General features: G+C 34.7%; 2 protein-coding genes across 8 annotated transcripts in view; both read right to left on the reverse strand.

Annotated features, from left to right (window-relative positions):
• LOC126757034 (stomatin-like protein 2, mitochondrial) overlaps window positions 1-22,016 on the reverse strand; it is a 385,292-nt gene that overhangs the window by 24,173 nt on the left and 339,103 nt on the right. The gene's annotated exons all lie outside the window — the stretch shown is intronic.
• LOC126757009 (uncharacterized) overlaps window positions 1-22,016 on the reverse strand; it is a 158,892-nt gene that overhangs the window by 17,418 nt on the left and 119,458 nt on the right. The window contains exon 1 of one of the 7 annotated variants that reach the window (XM_050470557.1): window positions 19,635-20,224. The exons of the other annotated variants lie outside the window; for them this stretch is intronic. The gene's annotated coding sequence lies outside the window, so the exon portion shown is untranslated. Of the gene's footprint in view, window positions 1-19,634; window positions 20,225-22,016 lie in introns of those variants that run through there. 7 annotated transcript variants of the gene reach the window in all.

The following is a 22,016-nucleotide window of genomic DNA, read 5'->3' on the forward strand; positions in this document are numbered from 1 at the left end:
CACCATTTTGTAAAAAAAAATTTTTTTTTTCAAAAACGTTTCGTAGTGCGATAACTACACTTTTACTCTTCACGGATTTCGCATAAATTTTAATTTTAGGTCACGGAAAGGATTTATATCCTGCACACAAGGACAAGCCATTGTTTCATCAGTCTCTACTTCGCCGACCTGCAATTTTTTTTCTTATATTATTTATGTTTTGTATTCTCAGAATATCAACAAAAAGCATGTAAAAAAATGGATAATCAAAATAATTTTTGTTTGATTGTTTTTCATCGCTTCAAAAAAATATCTAAAATTCGGGCTTCTAAACCAGAACACCCCCTTAAAAATTAAAAAGAAATCAATTGTATCCACATAAAAATGCTTGGTATAAAGTGGTTCAAATGGAGACGTGGCAAAATTAACGGGAGATAAGAGTAAGGTATTACGTGATATTATAATCCATAAATGCAAACATCAGTTTTGTAAACTAATAAGAAAAAATCAATGCCTAAATTTAACAAAAATTTTAATACAAATTATATATTTTAAGTAAAAGTTATCAATAACATAACATTTTATATAAAGAAGAAAATACATTTATTTCGATTGCACCGAAGAAACATAGAAGAACTTCATTTTGTTCGATCAGTCTGTATGACAACTATATGATATGTTTTCAGATCTGAACAGTTTGTTCGGAGATTGTACCGCCGCCTTGAGCGATAATACAAGGTGCGTTCCAAAGTAAACAGGAACTTTTTGAATCTAGCGCCCTCTGGTGGCGCCATCTATATGTCGACTGGTGCGTTAGAATCTGCTATCTTTATCGATTGGCCAGTGAGAATTTCACGAATTTCGTCAAATTGGAAGTCGAAGTTATTGCGTTTTTAGCGTCATATGTTTATGTTATCGGTCGAAAATGAGTTCTTCCATTTTTGGCAACAAAATTTTGTTTTAAAATTGGTAAAACTTTTACCGAAACGTTTCCAATTGATGAAAAAGTTTATGACGATGATTCCTATCCAGCGTACAGACCATGCATGAGTGCATTTTTCAACGTTTTCAACGTGGTCTGAGGCTCATCACCCCAAATGACGATCAACATGTGGGCCAATCAAAATCCGTGAACACCGGAAATTCGATCGAAACTGTGCGTGAATTCATCAAAAATCAGCCGAAATCATCATGGAAATTCATGGAAATGGAATTGAACATCTCTAAAACATTGGGCTTACCAAAGGTGTGTTCGACATAGAAGGAGACTATTTTGAATAAAATAAATTGATTTTGCCGAAAAAAACATTTGTTCTGTTTTTTTTAAAGTCCTGTTTACTTTGGAACCCACCTTGTACATCCCAAATTTGGAAAAGATATCTCGTCAAACAAAAAAAGCTGGTTCTGATCGTTTGTACGACAGCTATATGCTAAAGCGATCTGATATCGGCCATTCCGATATGTGAGCAACTCGTTGAGAAGAAAAAGTTTTGTGCAAAATTTCAGATCAACATTTCGAAAACCGAGGAGCCAGCTTGCGTATATACAGACATACAGATAGACAGATGAACATGCCTAAATGGACTCCGCTTGTCATGCTGATCATGGATGTAGTATATATCGTCACCTAAAATCCAAAACAACGTATCATCAAAAAAAAAAAGGAATGGAAAATCGTTGTCAGATATAATAACCAATATACTTGTATAACTATTTTATAAGTATAACGAAAACTCTAATTTTGGTTCAATATTAGTGGTTTCTATTATATCGCTTTTCCTTCACCTGCAAACTTATGAAAAGTGATGTTACGATATTTTGCATTTTAGGTGACGGTATATATACATATGTACTATATACTATATACTACATATATATTATATATTGTAAAACCCACGTTTCATTTAATATACCCTCTGCGAGTATAAAAATGATTCATATAAGTATTTGTTGCGATTACTTCATTTCGAGAGCAATAAGAAAGTGATAAAAAATAATTAAACAATTTCCTTTTTTCTGCTATACCGGAAAATCAATCACATTGTTGTTGGTCAAAATGATGTAAGCCAGCAAATAAATTGCGACCATAAAATTTAGTACACGCACACACGAACATGGTGCATTCATATACATATACACATATTAATATGGCTATGTTAAGCGCTCATAACGCAATAGCTGTAAGAGCGTAGGTTCTAGTTGTTTAACTGTTCAAAGCCTTCATCGCGTAAATTAACAAACGATAACGTCATAGCAGTGTTGGGTGAATAATAGCTTATATAATATGTAAATAAGATATATTTCACGCCATTCATATTTACAAATACATACAAACATGATAATACAGATGCTATATAAAAGGTATAGGTGTAATAATAAATACATAGGTATACAACAGAGTACGATAAATTACATTATGAGTTGATATCGACTATTTTCCAGGCAATTGAGATGGTTCTTGCCAGTTTTTATATACTATCGATTACTATGAAGCTTTGATATACATATGTATGTAGTACGTTAAAATGTCAAATTAGGGAAACAAACTATATGTTGAGCAGTTTTCAGAACTATTTTGCGATTTTTGAAGTTAGAACTTCATATACAGTTGAACTTCCCTAACTTGAATGACCATAATCCACAAAAACTTCGAGTTAGAGTGACTTCGAGTTATGGAAGCTCAGTTCTTTCTACTGAAGTCTTCCATAAAATAAAATTCTGTTAATAGTATTCAAAACAAGCATAAAGTGCACTACAATCCAGTAGCTCTGCGCAATACGGATGAGAGTGTACAAGAAAACCGTGAAGAGTCGAGTCGGCGCCGTTCGCAGCAAATCGGACTAACGTATGGAATAACTTAGCGGATTTTACGTCGGTATCTTAAATTGAAACCGTACAAAATACAGTTTTTGCAAGAAGTGAAGCCGCTCGACCTTCCCAAGCGACATCATTTAGCTCTTTGTGCTCTGGAAAAGTTCCAAGAAGATTCGGGCCAAATTTTGTTTAACGATGAGGCCCATTTCTGGATATATAAATAAGCCCGAACATTAAGAGATTCAAAAGCTGTCATTTCCTCCAGAACAAATAACGGTTTGATGTGGTTCGTGGGCGGGTGGTTCCTTAAATGGATGTTCGTGATCTCGGCGACATTCGGTTTTAACAACACGGCGCCACTTCCCACCCATAGCATCGATTATTGAATTTATTGAGAGAACTCTGCGGTGAGCTGATAATTTCACGTTTTGAACCGGTGCATTGGCCACCAAGATCGTGTGATTTCACACCGTTAGGCTTTTCCCTTGAGGATGTGTAAAGTCTAAAGTCTATGCGGACAATCCCGCTGCGGCTCAAGTCTTGGTGCAAAACATCACGCGTGTCATTCGCCACTTACCAGTCGAAAATTGGACTTAACAGATGGACCATCTGAGACGTGCCGCGGCCAACATTTGTAAGAGATAAACTTCAAAAAAAAAAAACATACCAAAGAATATTCTTTCGAAGGATAATAAATATTCCCCATTAAATTTGAAGTTGTGTTGTTTTTTCTTTTAAAAAGTAGAAAACCTCGAAATCGAGCACCCTTTATAAATAAATATAAAAATATCTCTAATGAGGTCAGCGAATATTTGGCATTGAAACGCCGATATTGTTGTGGAAGTAAAAAATATAAAAAATCACGAAAAACATACTGGCACACATTTGATATCAGCTGATGTGCACAGAAATTGAGATGTCTATGGCAAAATCTAAATAATCAACAAATTCCATACTTCATGCTAATTAAGATCGAATGGCGAATTGAGTTGTCTATGGTAAAATCTAAATAATCACCAAATTCCATACCTCATGCTAATTAAGTTCAAATGAGTTCATTAGCACGACTAAATATAAATTTGCTTACTTTTATATATTATTATAGGTGTTTAGATAATAATAGGTATGCGCTTGTATTTTTTCCTCTCACTTGATAAGCAAATAAGAATTAATAATAAAAAATTCTTTATGAAATCACTTAATAAATAAACACAATAATTTAAATTCAAATAGAAAAACATACAATAACACAAAATTAAATCTGTTTGTGTTGCTTAATATAGGAAATTTACCGAATATTCTTAAATCTCTATATCTATTACTTTAAGCAGTAAATAAGGTGCTGCAAAACGTTCAATTCATATCATTCATTTATGCTTGTCAACTGTCAGGTGACAACGACATTTTGTAAACATAATAGTTGTGTAGAATGGCATTCAAAATAGTAATCGATAGAATTATATCGACATGATCTGGATACTTTGTTTTAAACTTTATTCAAGAGTAATTATGCCGTTTTAAGAAGGCCGCCTCCAAAGTGGAAATAATTCACACATGTGTTTATGGTTTTTAAATCGTTATAAAATGGTTAAACGAGCGATATTTTGGATTTTTACGCTGAAATATACTCGTATGTATGTTCTGGCATAGAAAACGTTTTAAGTTAAACATACTTAAATTGTACTTACTCAAAATATACTAATTTATTTGATTGATGTTAATTAAAAAGTTTTTTTTTCTTAATCCGCAGCTATAATTTGAGGTTACTTAAACTAATTTTAAATCGGTATGTTTTATGAATTGTATATTGATAAAAATTCAATTTGCTGTTTTCAGTATACCTTTAACCTCAGCATATTTCTAAGATTGTCGTTCTCTGGAATCTAAATATTGTCTTATCTCGTAAAGTGTGGGTACCCGACGCAATCTCATTAGTTTAGTGTATGTACATGCAAAAACATATTGCTGTATTAGAATTTGTTATACTAATCTGTCCATATGTTTAAGTCATACATATAAGTATGCAAATTTGAACTTACAAAACGTGCCGTTATAACACTTAACATTTGTGCTTATTGATTCAAATTATCAGCAGAAAGTGCGCAGAAGCACGTCGTAATTTCGCGCTAATGCAGGCAATTAAAAACGATGACAATCGTGTAGACCAGAGTGAAAGGGTATGCGCAATTTAAATGCAGGTTACATTTTACAATTTTATTTTTGAGGAAATTCATAAATTATACAAAAATATAGCTCAATTGACTTTTGTTTTCAATTCACAAATAGTGGTCTAATAATTATATAATAATAATTATTATTTTTTGCATTATTATCATTAGAAATTATTTTAAAATTATATAATTATTACGAGATAAAAAGTAGATAATTTTTATAATTTTTAATTTGAGAATATTTCCAGCGAATGTGACCTCTAAATAAATTATTGGCCTTTGCCTTTAATAATAACCCAGAGCGTTGAGAGATTTAGATTTAAAAATGCTTCCAAAATTGTTTGATGATTTTCGAATTACATGGCAAACAGATGCACGCAACTAAGGCCACCTTGGGGCAAGTCAAGATTTCATAAGTTATTCACTGCGTGAAATGCGAAAAACATACGAATATATGTATGTATGTATGAAATTAATTTGCCAGATCACATTAATTTCAATATCAAATCAATTATTAAAATGCGTAATTTCCTCAAACGCAATTATAACAAGAAAAAACGTTAACTTCGCCTGCACCGAAGCTAATATACCCTTCACAGGTGCATTTCTTTTGGTAACTATGTGTTCAGTTTATATGGCAGCTATATGCTATAGTTAACCGATCTGACCAATTTCTTCGGAGATTACATTGTTGCCCTAGAAAATAACCTGTGCCAACTTTTGTGAAGATACATTGTCAAATGCAAAAGTTTTCCATACAAGCCCTTGATTCCGATCGTTCAGTTTGTATGGCAGCTATATGTTATAGTAGTCCGATATCGGCAGTTCCGAAAAATGAGCAGCTTCTTGAAGAGAAAATGACGTTTGCAAAATTTGAAAATGATATCTTAAAAACTGAGTGACTAGTTCGTATATATACAGACAGACGGACGGACAGACAGACAGACGGACATGGCTAAATAGACTCAGCTCAACATACTGATCATTTATATATATACTTTATAGGGTCTCCGACTCTTCCTTTTGGGTGTTACAAATTTCGTGACAAACTTAATATACCCTGTTCAGGGTATAATAAAAAATTACATATGAACATAGCAGATGAATACGAAATATATTAAACGCTTTTGAAAATAATGAAAGTTGTTGGGTATTAAATGAAATGCCATTATTTTTTAAATGAAATAGTCACTATGAGAGAGCTGAACGCAATCAAAATTAAATAAATGGAAATCTACTGCGGAAGTGTATGAGCAAAGATAACCAGATAATGACGCATTTTTTGCAGGCAATACTATACTTAATATATTGTTATTCACAAATTACTTTTAGTTTTCTCAGTTTTTACATATTTACTAGCTGTATATGTTGAATCATGCCAATAACAAAACAACATTTACTCACTAATAGTGTGAACACCTTATTATCAGTGAACTACTTTCGATAGTTATCGGCTTTTAAATTTACTGATCTCGCTTAAAAAGGTTTTCGTTAAATGAATCAATAATATTTTCCGAAAAGACATATCAGTTTGCATAAGAATTGTGTGATAAAATATAAAAAGAAAAATTATGTTGAAATGTTAAATATTTTAAGAAAGATTTGACCGACTAATGCTTAAAAATAATGATTTTACCGAATTTAAGCCAATCAGTGGTCATTAAAGAAAGCTAAAACATTCCAGAGCCACTGCTCCAAAATTAGTCAAACACATGGCAAAAAGAGTATCCACCCATAAACAATAGAGAGAACTTTAAATGATAACGGGTTCCACAGTAAAATACTTCTTCTTCTTAATTGGCGTAGAAACCGCTTAAGCGATTATAGCCGAGTTAACAACAGCGCGCCAGTCGTTTCTTCTTTTCGCTACGTGGCGCCAATTGGATATTCCAAGCGAAGCCAGGTCCTTCTCCACTTGGTCCTTCCAACGGAGTGGAGGTCTTCCTCTTCCTCTGCTTCCCCCGGCGGGTACTGCGTCGAATATTTTCAGAGCTGGAGTGTCTTCGTCCATCCGGACAACATGACCTAGCCAGCGTAGCCGCTGTCTTTTAATTCGCTGAACTATGTCGATGTCGTCGTATATCTCGTACAGCTCATCGTTCCATCGAATGCGGTATTCGCCGTGGCTAACACGCAAAGGACCATAAATCTTTCGCAGAACTTTTCTCTCGAAAACTCGCAGCGTCGACTCATCCGTTGTTGACATCGTCCAAGACTCTGCACCATACAGCAGGACGGGAATTATGAGTGACTTATAGAGTTTGGTTTTTGTTTGTCGAGAGAGGACTTTGCTTCTCAATTGCCTACTCAGTCCGAAGTAGCACCTGTTGGCAAGAGTTATCCTGCGTTGGATTTCTAGGCTGACATTGTTGGAGGTGTTTACGCTGGTTCCAAGATAGACGAAATTATCTACGACTTCAAAGTTATGACTGTCAACAGTGACGTGAGAGCCAAGTCGCGAATGCGACGACTGTTTGTTTGATGACAGGAGATATTTCGTCTTGCCCTCGTTCACTGCCAGACCCATTTTCTGTGCTTCCTTGTCCAGCCTGGAGAAAGCAGAACTAACGGCGCGGGTGTTGAGGCCGATGATATCAATATCATCGGCATACGCCAACAGCTGTACGCTCTTATAGAAGATGGTACCTTCTCTATTTAGTTCTGCGGCTCGAACTATTTTCTCCAAAAGCAGGTTGAAAAAGTCGCACGATAGGGAATCGCCTTGTCTGAAACCTCGTTTGGTATCGAACGGCTCGGAGAGGTCCTTCCCGATCCTGACGGAGCTTTTGGTGTTACTCAACGTCAGTTTACACAGCCGTATTAGTTTTGCGGGGATACCAAATTCAGACATCGCGGCATAAAGGCAGCTCCTTTTCGTGCTGTCGAAAACGGCTTTGAAATCGACGAAGAGGTGGTGTGTGTCGATTCTCCTTTCACGGGTCTTTTCCAAGATTTGGCGCATGATGAATATCTGGTCGGTTGTTGATTTGCCAGGTCTAAAGCCTCACTGATAAGGTCCAATCAGTTTGTTGACGGTGGGCTTTAATCTTTCACACAATACGCTCGATAGAACCTTACATGCGATGTTGAGGAGGCTAATCCCACGGTAGTTGGCGCAGATTGTGGGGTCTCCTTTTTTATGGATTGGGCATAGCACACTTAAATTCCAATCGTTGGGCATGCTTTCATCCGACCATATTTTACAAAGAAGCTGATGCATGCACCTTATCAGTTCTTCGCCGCCGTGTTTGAATAGCTCGGCCGGCAATCCGTCGGCCCCTGCCGCTTTGTTGTTCTTCAGGCGGGCAATTGCTATTCGAACTTCTTCATGGTCGGGTAATGGAACGTCTGCTCCATCGTCATCGATTGGGGAATCGGGTTCTCCTTCTCCTGGTGTTGTGCGTTCACTGCCATTCAGCAGGCTGGAGAAGTGTTCCCTCCATAATTTAAGTATGCTCTGGGCATCAGTGACTAGATCACCTTTGGGGGTTCTACAGGAATACGCTCCGGTCTTGAAACCTTCCGTAAGCCGTCGCATTTTTTCGTAGAATTTTCGAGCATTACCCCTGTCGGCCAGCTTATCAAGCTCTTCGTACTCACGCATTTCAGCCTCTTTCTTCTTCTGTCTACAAATGCGTCTCGCTTCCCTCTTCAACTCTCGGTATCTATCCCATCCCGCACGTGTAGTGGTCGATCGTAACGTTGCGAGGTAGGCAGCCTGTTTTCTCTCCGCTGCGACACGGCACTCCTCGTCGTACCAGCTGTTCTTTTGCACTTTCCGAAAACCAATGGTTTCGGTTGCAGCTGTACGTAAGGAGTTTGAAATGCCGTCCCACAGTTCCCTTATACCGAGTTGTTGACGAGTGCTCTCAGAGAGCAGGAGTGCAAGCCGAGTAGAAAATCGTTCGGCTGTCTGTTGTGATTGCAGCTTTTCGACGTCGAACCTTCCTTGTGTTTGGTGGCGCGCGTTTTTTGCTGCACAGAGGCGGGTGCGAATCTTAGCTGCAACAAGATTGTGGTCCGAGTCGATGTTAGGACCTCGGAGCGCACGCACATCTAAAACACTGGAGACGTGTCTTCCGTCTATCACAACATGATCGATCTGGTTGGCCGTTTTTCGATCCGGAGACAGCCAGGTAGCTTGATGTATCTTCTTATGCTGGAATCTAGTACTACAGATAACCATATTTCGGGCCCCGGCGAAGTCGATCAGCCTCAACCCATTTGGGGATGTTTCCTCGTGGAGGCTGAATTTAACGACCGTAGTGCCAAAGATACCTTCTTTGCCCACCCTGTCGTTAAAGTCGCCAAGCACGATTTTGACATCGTGGCGGGGGCAGCGCTCATAAGTGCGCTCCAAGCACTCATAAAAGGCATCTTTGGTCACATCGTCCTTCTCTTCCGTCGGGGCGTGGGCGCAAATCAGCGATATGTTGAAGAACCTCGCTTTGATGAGGATTGTGGCTAGACGTTCATTCACCGCAGTGAATGATAGTACTCGGCGACGGAGTCTCTCTCCCACCACGAATCCTACACCAAACTTGCGCTCCTTTATATGGTCACTGTAGTAAATGTCACAAGGACCTACTCGTCTCTGCACTTGTCCCGTCCATCGCATTTCTTGGACGGCGGTGATGTCAGCCTTTGTCTTTACGAGGACATCAACCAGCTGGGCAGCGGCACCTTCCCAATTAAGGGACCGGACATTCCAGGTGCATGCCCTCAATTCGTAGTCCGTATTTCGTTTGCCATGGTCGTCATCAAAAGGGGGGTCTCTCATCCGAGGCTGGTTGTAGCTCTTCACAGTAAAATACTACATAAGAAGTATTTTATTTCAGAAAACGAAAATTTCGTTAATTATTCGCCAAAGAACATAAAGAAAAGGGGAATTATTTTTATCTCCAGTTCAGTCGAAATTCAACATTTTTGGTAGAGATGGAAGAGAAAAAGTTTGAAGAACAAATAAGGCTGAGCTGGCACGAAGAATTTAGTATTAATTGAAAGGCATGATGACGACAGCCTAATGGTTTGGAGAGTTGTTGCATCCTTTGAAGTTGGAATTTTAGGCTTTATTGAAACGTTAAATGCAAATGTCTCTATTGGCACATAAGCTTTATTGAATAGTTTGAATTTCGGTTCCAGTTGAAAATTTAATACAATCGAGCCCAAGGTAGCTTTTGGGAAATATAATACTTGTACTATATATGTATGTATCATTAAAAACAAATAAATTCAGAGAATGTTTCACACTCCATAAAGAAGTTGCCACTTTTTAAGGTAATGAAAATATTTTTTGTCATTTGTTTATTGATTTCCGATAAGACAATCTGTAAAATTTTGTGTTAATAAATTAATATGTAAAGATATTATCAACAAAAATCACTAAACTGATTAAAAATCCGGTTCCCAAAGCAAGATTTGTTTTACGAAGTTGAATGAAACTCGAGAGCTACATTTGACGAGCATGAGCGTGAAAAGTAACAGCTGATATAGAAGTTAACTGGAATTGAAACAACAATGTAATGCGGCGTAGTCATGTCTGTAAAGTTTACAGTGTAAACTAACAGAAATATACTTCAATCTCTAAAGACAAATGGAAGTAAAAAGCATGAATAAACTAAACCCATTTTTATGGAAGTAAAAATGTGTTAAACAAGAAATAATGAAATATATTTTGAATATTACAAACTGAAGAATAAAAAATAACTTCACGAACATACATACATATATGCATTATAAGAAATACACAAATATGTAATAAAATAAGAAGATCTAAATTAAGTAAAAAAAAATTGTGCTTGAGCCTACATGAAAAACAGGTCATCAAATGTAAACAGGTTGATTGTTACGTTGGTTGATTTGTTAGTCTGTACGCTACGTGGCACAGACAAACAATTTATAACAGCGACTGACAGCGAGTCGCGCCACAACGGCTGACGGCCAGGTTGCTAAGTAGGTCAACAAAATGAGGTAGCTACTAAGTGCTACAATCTCCCCTCCGGGGAATCAAAAGCTGGTAATAAATTGGTGTGGGATGTGGTAAATATACACATACATATGTATATTTATGTACGCACGATATGCACACATTATATAAATAAAAGACAAATTTATTATTCTTTGTCACATTAGATATGCTAGGCACAAATATGTAGTATGTGCTAACGATTACAAGCATTATAACTAGATACATGCCGATATATTTAGAACTCGTTAGAAGACATGTCTGTATAGATTTGGTTACTTACACCTGGGCGTAAAGATAAATAGAAATTAGAATTGTAGCGATAATGATAATAATTGATTTCAATATCTGACATTTCAAGTCAGATGTGATGTATGGGTAAAAATATCGACAAGTAAAGTGTTACTGTTCACATAATCAATCAATATTGTTATTTGCGATATGCACTTTTCTCGTGTTAAAAGTATTAAGTATGCACTCAAACTTGATTTATTGAATTAACAATTGTTCAAAAGGCGTGTTTTACTGATTAACATTGGAGACCAAATATAAATGCGACAAATTAAGTTGTTGCTGTCTCGAAAATAAGAAGAATTTTCTACAGATATCTCAGAGCTCTTAATGCTTCATGTGATTTTAAATTTCATGTCTGTAATGGTTAATGAACTCTATCGAACAAAACAATAAGTTTGCCCAAATGTACTTAACATATATTTATCAGTACTAAAATTTGCCATCCACTCGTAAATAAATTAAGAATTTTTTGTAAATTTTTGAAATTGATACTTAAAAATGAAATCCTTTAATAATCACAAGCGCTGTAATTGACAAACGAAGAACAGCTGTTCCTGTCAATATAGCATGCACAAAAACATGTCTACTCAAGTAGGTGGGCTTTGAAGCACCAAATCGAAAGGTATAAATTACAGCTACTTAAAGCGATACAAAGTCGAGTGCCCAGACAGGCAAAAACAAAAGTGTCAATAAGCCAGGCGATAAACAAATTGAATAAGCAGTAAGACACAATAAATACAAGAAATGAAATACTTAAAACAGTTTATCAAAGTAAAAAGTACTCAAAAGAGACATAAAATTAAATAAGACGGAAAAATAAGGCAACTTAAATCAGATTTGAATTATGTAAAAGTATATGCCGAAGATAAGTAAAGTAATGCTAAATAAGAGTAGCAAAACACAAAGTGATAATTAAATAAAGTAAGAATTGGACATAAATGTTGGTTAAAGAAATGTCAGATAAATCAAACTCAAAGGAAAATAGGAGACAAAGATAATAAAAATATATTAATATACATAATATACATGTACATACATACATACATATATGGTGGTATAACAGATGAAGAAAATGCATATAATATATGATATGTAAAGCAAATAAAAAAAAGTAAATTTGCAATGCTAAATAAGAGTAGCAAAGCACAAGATTATAATTAAATAAAGTAAGAATTGCATTTAATATGTACTATATGTTAAAGAAAAATCAGCTAATATTAAAATACTATTGTGAGTTTGTGAGATAAACAAACTCAAAGACAATTAGGAGACAAAGGTAAGAACAATGTCCGAGCAAGTGTTTTTGCGATTCAAAGAGGGTCAAGAACGCGTTGACGACGAACCACGTCCAGCACGGCCATCAACATCTACTGATGACCAACACGTTAATAAATTAAAAGAATTGGTGCTTGAGAATTGACGATTAAAAACCAGAGATCTTACTGGCATAGTTGGAATACCGAAAGGATCAGTGAAAACTATTTTGAAAGATGGTATGAAAAGTGAAAACAACTTCAAAAATCACTAAACTTTTACGAATGTGAAACAATGCTTTCCGACTACCAGAATGTCATGAAACGTATTATTACTGGCGATGAGTCTTGGATCTATGCTTACGATCTGAAAACAGACGATCAATCGGTCGAATACCGTTGCAAAGGTAAGCTGAAACCGAAAAAAACACGTCAAATTAGGTCAAAAATCAAGGTAATGTTGACCGTTTTCTTCGATTATCGAGGTGTGGTGCACTCTGAATTCCTTCCGACCAGCTACTATACTATTTGAGTGTTACGCGTCGTTTGTGCGAAGCTATTCGTAAAAACAGGCCGAAACTTTGGTCCGAAAGCTTTTGGTTTTTGTACCACGATAATGTACCGTCGCATATTGCAATGACTCTTCGTGAGTTTTTCGCCAAATTTGCAATCAATATCGTGCCGTAATCACCGTATTCGCCTGATTTAGCTACATGTGACTTCTGGCTATTCAGCAAACTCAAAGGACCGCTCCGGAGAAACCGTTTTGAGTCAATTGAAGACCTTAAACCTGAATTGCTACGGCTAAGGCTATTCCGGAAATTGACTTTAACAACTGTTTCGAGGATTAGAAAAAATGTTGCCACAAGTGTATTGTGGCCAAGGGGGATTGCTTTGGGGAGAACGATATAGATTTTGAAAAATAAATTAAGGGTAAATAACAGATGAAGAAACTGCTAGTTAAATGCAATAATAGCTTTTGTAAGTTGAAAAGAGTGCATGCTTTTGTAAAAGAATATGACAAAAATTGCTGATAAGATGCAGCTAACATATCTACATTGATTTTCCAAAAAAAAAATCGTATATCGATTTATAATAACAATGAGTAGTTCATACCACCGCATAAATGCAAAGTCCAGTGCCTCGATATAAGCAACATTAATGGGAAATGCGAAATAAAAACTAGACGTTATCACCTTACTTTATAAAAGACGCAAATTCGCATATCACATAAACTAAAAACAATCATTACTTCCGTTTACGCGGCGAAATTGCGAGAAAAGGGAAATGTGAACTAAACAAAAGAGAAAAAGTTGTTCGTGTACGCACTTAAAATACAAAAGCAAAACAAATAAAAAACATATTAGCAAAGAAAATTATTTGCGCACAATATAAGGAATTGTATAGTGCAAAAGAAAAAAGCTGTCTATAATCGGAAATGCGCCTAGACTGATGGAAAACACTTGACTATTTACTCGGCACACATATTTATAAGCATATTTACATAGCGAATATTATACTTAAAACGCTAAGTGTATAAACTACTTATACGCTTAATGATTACCTAATTATTTCAAAAGTTCAAGTAATGTCTGCGCGCTAGACAATGTATATTCTACGAATTAAAATAAAGTACTTTGAATTAATGTATGCCTTATTGTTTGCAAATAATATTATTGCACTAGAAAATGTTAAATATACCTGTAAACAAGAAAATACGTCAAATTCGGTTGTACCGGAGCTATAATAACCTTCAAAAATACAAAAGCTTCCATACAAGAACTTGATTTTTTTTCAAACAGTTTGTATGCAGCTATTATGTATATGCTATAGTGATCCTATCTGAACATTTTCCTTGAATATTATTATGCTGCTTAGGGTAATAATCTCTTCCAAATTTCGTGAAGATAAATCGTCAAATGAAAAAGTTTACCATGCAAGAACTTGATTTTGAACGTTCAGTTTGTATGCTATAGTGGTTCGATTTGAACTTGTTCGTAGATTGTACAGTTGGCTTGGTTAAAGATATCACATGAAATGAAACAATTTACAATTTAAGACTTTGATAGTTCTGCTTGTATGACAGCCAAATGCTATAGCGGTTCGATATCGGCGTTTCCGACAAATAAGCGGACAAGTTCGCATATATACAGAGAGTCAGACTGACACGGATAAAACGACGCAGCTCGTCACGTTAATTATTTCTATTTATGTATTTTATAGGGTCTCCCTCTTATTATACTCTGTTCAGGGTAATTTGATTGACACGAACACATCGACAAGCAACAGAAAATGTATTTAAAAATGCGCAACACTCCCACATTTGTCAAGAGTGGCCAGATTGAAGCCAAGCGAGAAATGTATTTATGGAAAACAGAAATATTTATGCTAATACTGGCATCCACTGGCATACTGGATCAATGAAATACTTTTAAGCATGCTAATTGAATTTAAGCGTGTTTGACTGAAGTCAAGCATTCATATATAATTTTTTTATTTCATTGCACACAAACTTTAATCGGGTAAATTTTGAATTTTGATTACACGTTTTGCTTGGTGTGACGGAGCAGAATATTGATGAAAGCAAAAATATTCGATGACATACAACTTCTGGGCGCGTAATAATAGATGACCTACCAAAATATTTTCTGAATTATATTTTGTGTCAATTTCGGCTCCTTGATCCCTGTAAAGGAGCAGAAACTTTCCATTCATTGCTATTGGCCTTCAGACGAATATTTTGGAAAAATTTTGGTATTGTTCGACAGCCAGTTTGTCTCTGGGGGCCAGACTTACTGTATATACGCGATTATTTTGCTGTTTGTAGCTATCATGCAATAAAAATGTTTTTTCGTCCGATAATAAAATTTCGTCTGCGTAATTTTTCAATATCCACTGCATTTATGATTTCGATTATCCCTATTTCCTTAGCCACAGAACGCCCCTGAGCTAAATTTCGTATACCTTTCTCTCACACATTTTCTAATAGCTTTGGTCCTAACGGGTAGCTTTCGTCCAGATTCCCTTTTTATTTCAAAACTTCTCATTTCTTTATAAACGAATAATTTCTCAATATCGTAAGGTTCAACCTTTTTAATAATTTTGGACACTTTTAAATATTTTAAAAACAAATTTACCACATATATTTGAATTTTTGGAATTCCATATGAAACTGCATGTTATATAATATTTAGAAAAATTTTAAGTTTCATTTTGTATGACAGGAAACAATTCAAAACAAGGACAGTTATTTTGTGTCACCCTGTAATATGTATACAATTTTTGTTTGCCCCGTTTTTGATCCATTAAATAATTAAGTATTTTTCCACTGGTAAATTGGTCATTTCTTTCGTTAAATTGTTTCAAAACTTTTATTTAAATCAATTAAATACGCACACACATTTTAATTGCTTTTAATTGCAAGAAAAAGTTCCGCTTAAATTGTTGGGCTATGCGAAATTGTCTGTGGAAAAGCGATATAATGACAAAATGCAATAGCCCGATAAGAGTGTTGCGTTTGACAATAACAAACGTCATTATTGTAAATAAAAAAAATTATTTCTTTTCATTGTGCATGTATATGTGTGCTGAGAGTCTTATAAAAGGCAATAATAAAAAGAGCCACTTGAGATATGCAGAAAGAAATTTTTGTATTTTATGGCTAAATAAATTTTTTATTAGCACATAGCAATTGTACCGCTATACACACTTACGAGTTTATGTTTAATTATTACTTTCTTTTTGTAAGATCTAAAGTGTCACATATGGGTAAATTGACGCCTTGCCGTCTGTTGTGTATAAGCATATTTTGAAGCTTATACATATGTACATTCATACATACATACATATTGCAGTTCTCAAATTGCTTTTTATTTCCCACAAGTTAATAATTTATAACATTAGACGCAACAATGTAAGTTTCATTTTGTTTTTGGCAGCGTTCGTAAAACGAAAAAAATTCAATGCACGAATAAGAGTTAAAATATACGTATATACATTTTGTAATTAATAGCGTATCTAGCGTGAAAATATGTAAAGGTTAATTTAAAAATTACTACTTTTGAGAGACTAACAGAAATTGAACACTTGTACGTTCTTTCACATTAATTTTTTTGCGATTATAATTAGATTATTATCTAAGTGAAACTAATTAAGTAAATAGCTTAATACTCGTAAAAGTGTCAATTTAAAACTTTAAGATTTCTTTATTCATAAATTACGCTCTTATTTCGTTTTTAGAAACTTCACCTCTGTGTTTTGCCATCTGTCGAATTTCCAAGAGCAGTGAAAATAAGGAAATAATGTTTTTTTTTCACAATACATAAATTTTATTAAAATTTTTATTTAATCTATTGAAGATAAAACTAAGTTTGTTACTGTGCTGAAATAATTGTAGAAATGTAGAGCAAAAGCAATTAATTTGCTTTGAGAAATTGCTTAGCAAAAGTTATATTTTCCGGAATTAATATTTTCTAAGAAGACTACCAAGTCATACACAAGCTACTAATTAATTCCAGGGAATAAAAAATATTACATCAAAAAGGCACTTTAATAATGGAAATGTGCCATTTTTCCCACTCGAATTATTTAATTGTTAATTTCATTGGTTTTTAGAGAACATAAATTTATGAATTTCAAAAAACGTAACATTTTATAAAATTTGACAGACTTCACTTTGGGAAATTATCTAAAAACACCTTAGCATTGCTATTATTATTATTGCTTTGTTATTTTAGTTGACAATACTCATAATAGTTACAGGGTGTTCACAATACAGCAACTTAGCTGAGTTAAACTGTTAAATTCATTTCGATTCAATTAAATACATATGTATGTATGTGTCATTTACGATTTCATTGTTTCCACTGACTCTTCAATAAATAATAGCATGTATTTGGTTTCTACTCATATGCATATGTATTTTACTTTAATGCAGATATGATAAATTTAAGCAAGATATAAATACAAAAACTGTAGAGTGAAAAAACTAAACACATTAGCGCCAAAATAAATTAAAATCAAAAAATCAAAAAAGTACCCAACGCAATAAAACGAGAAAATATACATTTTATAAGAAATATATTAGTAGACTGAAAAACAAACAAAATAGTCGAATAAACTACAAAAAACGAGATAACACACTAGCACTCGCTAATCTTCTTTTAAGAAAATAGTCTAAAGTCGAACAAAAAAACTTTAAGTCCACTTGTGTTCCACATTGAAGCGTAGATAAATAAGTAAGCAAAAATAAACTAAACGCAAAAAACAACTAAATAAATATAATGACGTATTTAACACGTCGCGGCGAGCGAGTACCAAAATTTCAGCACCGAAAATATAGCAAAGAAATCGACAAAAAACGAAAATTTAAGCAGAACTGAGTATAAAAAAGAAATACAAAAAAGTCACCATATGAGTTAGTCCCAGATATATAAATATACATTCATTTATATATGTAAATTTGTACAGCAATAATTAAAAATTCCACTGTATAAATATAAGAACGATCACAAATATTCGTTTGGTGATTTTACGAGCCACTGCAATATCAGCAATTGTCACTAAATATTAATAGTTAAAAACGCTTTTACTGTGTGCTGTAAGTTAGACACTTCAGCACAGCAACAAAATCGTGAAAAGCACTAGCAAGAGTTGTTTGACTAGAGCGAGTGAGTGGCGTTGACAGCAAATAAAAATAAGAAAAGCTAAACACAATTGTAATAGTCTAACAACTTGAAACACTCGAAGCGCACAGCTAATGGAGCATATAGTGTTAGCAATATTTTTTCCACAATCGAGTACACTTGAGTATGCAATATCTATTTCCTTTATATTTTGCGATTACCGCACTCAAAAACGTGTAATAAATATGAGTAGGTACGTATATATCAAGTGTATCAAAATGACCGTAGTAACAGCTTAGCATCTCTATTTAAGAACAAAAAAATATTAAAAAAAGTATGACGAAACACAGCATGCAAAAGTCACTATTAAACAGCTGGCCTGCTGCTGGCTCAGCAACAACACATACCACAAATAAAAACCTACTGTGTGAATCTTATACACTTGTATGCGAATACAAATTGCACTCGTACGTTGTGCACTGCCCTCTCGGTCATGCAACGCTGTCTGCGCTGGCAGCGTCAACGACTATGCGCTTGTTTTAATTGACTTTTTCTGCTTTACAAATAGCAAAATATTTTTTTATTTCACAGTAGAGTAATTTGACACACACACACATACACACGCGTAAAAAAAATCAAGAAAAAAGATGCAAACATATTGCGGTCTATAGCGAGAGAAGCCAAAGCAGCGCTGACGACGTCGAAGTCAGCGTTTTATCGCCGCATTTCGAAAAGGTTAAAAACTTGTTTCGAGACCATATGATGACGTTGGACTGTGACGACGTCTGTCGACAGCCAATAGCGACGGGTAGCGCTGACGTCGTCTGCTGCTCGTTTAGATTTTAAATGAATGCCTGCCTGGCTAACTTAAACTGGCTGACTGGCCGCTTGCAGTGTAGACTGTCGGCCTTATAGGCAGACATTCGATTTGAGAGTTGACAACGTTGACTATAAAACATTGTCTTCCAACTGTTGTAATTTTTTCTTTTTATTTTCATTAACATTGCTTGACAGTATTTTTTTCCACCTATTTTTGTTTTTTTTTTTTATTTTCCCACATTACTCACTTTATGTATTCCTGTATGCACAACCAGAAATACAGATTTTCACACGCTTCTTGTGTTTTCACTGCGGTGTGCTTTTTTTTTTTTTTTACTTTAATTGTATGCTAGTTTTTTAGTAAAGCGGATATGCACATAAAATTGTAGATATTTTATGTGTTGCACTTTGGCATACACGAAAACTCTTGCCTATGGAATTTTACAAAATCAAGCGAAACGATTAATTAAAAAAATTATATTTTTCTGTATTTAAAATTTAGGCACGCACTTTTCAGCGCTTTTTAGACTTTCTCGTGTTTTCACACGCACTACTTCACAATGTTTCATACTTTATACACAAAAAAATGTATGGACAATTATGGAATTTCGGCACATACACAACACATGTGATATACATACATACATATTTACATACGCATGTATTATGTTAATAAAACACTTATGATTTTTCGTATTTCGTATTTTTACTTCACCTTTTTCCACTTTAGCACTTATGCTCTGCTTCTTCCGCGATGTTTAGCGAACGATTTCAATTCTAAATGCGCTGACTGCCTCGTCGAACAAAGACTCTGCTTCAGCACACGCACACGGCTGCGTTTGTGTTAGTTAGTATTCCTGCTCAACTTGTATGTATAATGTTTTACTATTGGGGTTTTTTCACTCTTAACTTTATTTTACAATAAATTTTTTGCTTATTGCAGCTTTTATGCAAGCGTTTTGCTTCACAACTTTTGCACTCACTTTACTTCTTGCGTTTTTCATTTAATTTTGTATGTATACTTTGCAGCGATTAAAATTTTCTCATCATAAAGAAATGCATATAAATCGCATACACGCACAAACCAATGCATATACATATGTATTTTACACACGCACACACACACAAACACTGTTTTATTTGTATAATTTAGTTTCACACGCGTAACGCGATTTCATTGCTTTGGCAAATATTTTATGGAAAAAAAAATTCACAATCACTGTAATATTAAATTTAGCGATACTATTTTACTGCCTGCTCCGTTGCTGGCATCCGTTCCAAACGAGTTACGAGGCTAGACTGAGTGCTGAACGAGCGCGCTGAGTGCTACTTGTAGTGGCGTTGACAAGAGAGACAATTTGCCAGCCAGCCTTTGAAGAAGCAAATTGTCAGCACATGCTCACGACCAATGAGGGATCATGTATGGGTGGCGGGGCATTAAAGCGCAGCTGCGGGGAACGCACAAGTACTTGGAGCGCGGCAATATCTCCAAGTTTTTCGCTACCACCCAGTCAATATTAGTGCGACTGCTCATTAATTTTTTTCCTACTACAACGTTTCATGAGCTACTACAAAATTTGAGCGGCACTTGTGCTCTGCAAAAGCGAAACGTTCGCCATAGCCAGGTACTGTGATTGTAAAAAAAGATAAAAATATTTTCGCGTTTGCGCAATTTGTGTGTTACTATACCGTAAGCTGTGCTAAATTTGCACACAATTCACATAGCCATATTGGGACCAACCAAGGAACCAAGTTTTTTAGTTTTTTTTCTAAGAAATACTAGTTTATTAATATTAGTTGGTTAAAGTTTAAGTTAAATACAACACAAATTATTCACAACAAATGCATTCATTTATTTGTCAAAACGTGTCAACTGCTTATTACACAGATATTACACACATGCCACAGACAACAATTCATATTGCTAGTCACTAACATTTCATACTACCAGCAAGTATTTATGTGCGTTCATTAAATTCAGCAAATTACTATTTCAATTAGAATTACAAATTTCTATCAATTAGGCATGGGTTTTTAATATATAAAATAATAAAATTTTATTGCATATTGTATATTTTTAATTTCAATAATAGATCTAAACCGGATTTTCGAGATTTTAGCAATGATAGAATTCATCATCAAACCCCACAATAAAATAAGTGAAAGCCATAATACTTGCCAGCAAAAATTCCGCAATATAACTCTGAAAAACATGAGATCATCGCTATTTTTGTATTATATGCATTATAAATAAGAGATACAGTAAGTGTAAAATGAAATATTTTGTATATATGTATGTATGTATCATGCCGTTGCGATAGCTTTACAAATTTGTAGAATTGAAGAGAATTCCACAATTTCAGGTGCATAACTCAAAAATGAGATCATTGCTATTTATGGCGAAAAACAAGCCACTGAATATAGAGCTACACGTAAATATGGTACATACAGTAACCGGTTTGGCGAAATTTCAGTTGCGATAACTTTGAAAGAAGTATAATAACAAGAGAGTGGAAAAAAACAAAAGATTATTGCTTTTGATAAATTCGGGTTATGAGCAAAAAACACGAAAATATTTGCGTCGATAGCTATTAAAAATTTCTGGTTTTAATGTTTGCTATGCGGATATTTAATTGTTTTTAATCATCCACTTTTTAATATTTTTTTTTTTAATCATTGCTCTGACTATTGTAAGTATACAATTGGAATTAAATAAAGAAAAACAATTTACAATTTCCTACGAGAAAAGTACTCGTATACTGCATACTAAACTCAAATATATTAAGTTTAGACAGTGAGGGCAGAAGAGAGGGAGAGAGAGAGAGAGAGAAAAAATAGCGGATTCATTTGCTGAGACAAATTTTTCGCTCAGGCTACTGAAAACTGGTCAATAGAGAGGTCCTCTTTTGCAGAAAATACAGAATTGCCGGACAATGAATGAATTTTCCAAAAACCTATAGTAGAGGCAAGCGCTTGGGAAAATAGACTTTTGCCCACCACATGAAGTGTGTTTCATTGAGATAAATATTCGAGTATCCTCCAACAAGTTTTATGTATTTGAATTTTAAAGCAATTACAATATTGGTAATTTAATTGG

Source organism: Bactrocera neohumeralis, chromosome 4 (genome assembly GCF_024586455.1).
Source record: "Bactrocera neohumeralis isolate Rockhampton chromosome 4, APGP_CSIRO_Bneo_wtdbg2-racon-allhic-juicebox.fasta_v2, whole genome shotgun sequence".
Classification (NCBI taxonomy): domain Eukaryota; kingdom Metazoa; phylum Arthropoda; class Insecta; order Diptera; family Tephritidae; genus Bactrocera; species Bactrocera neohumeralis.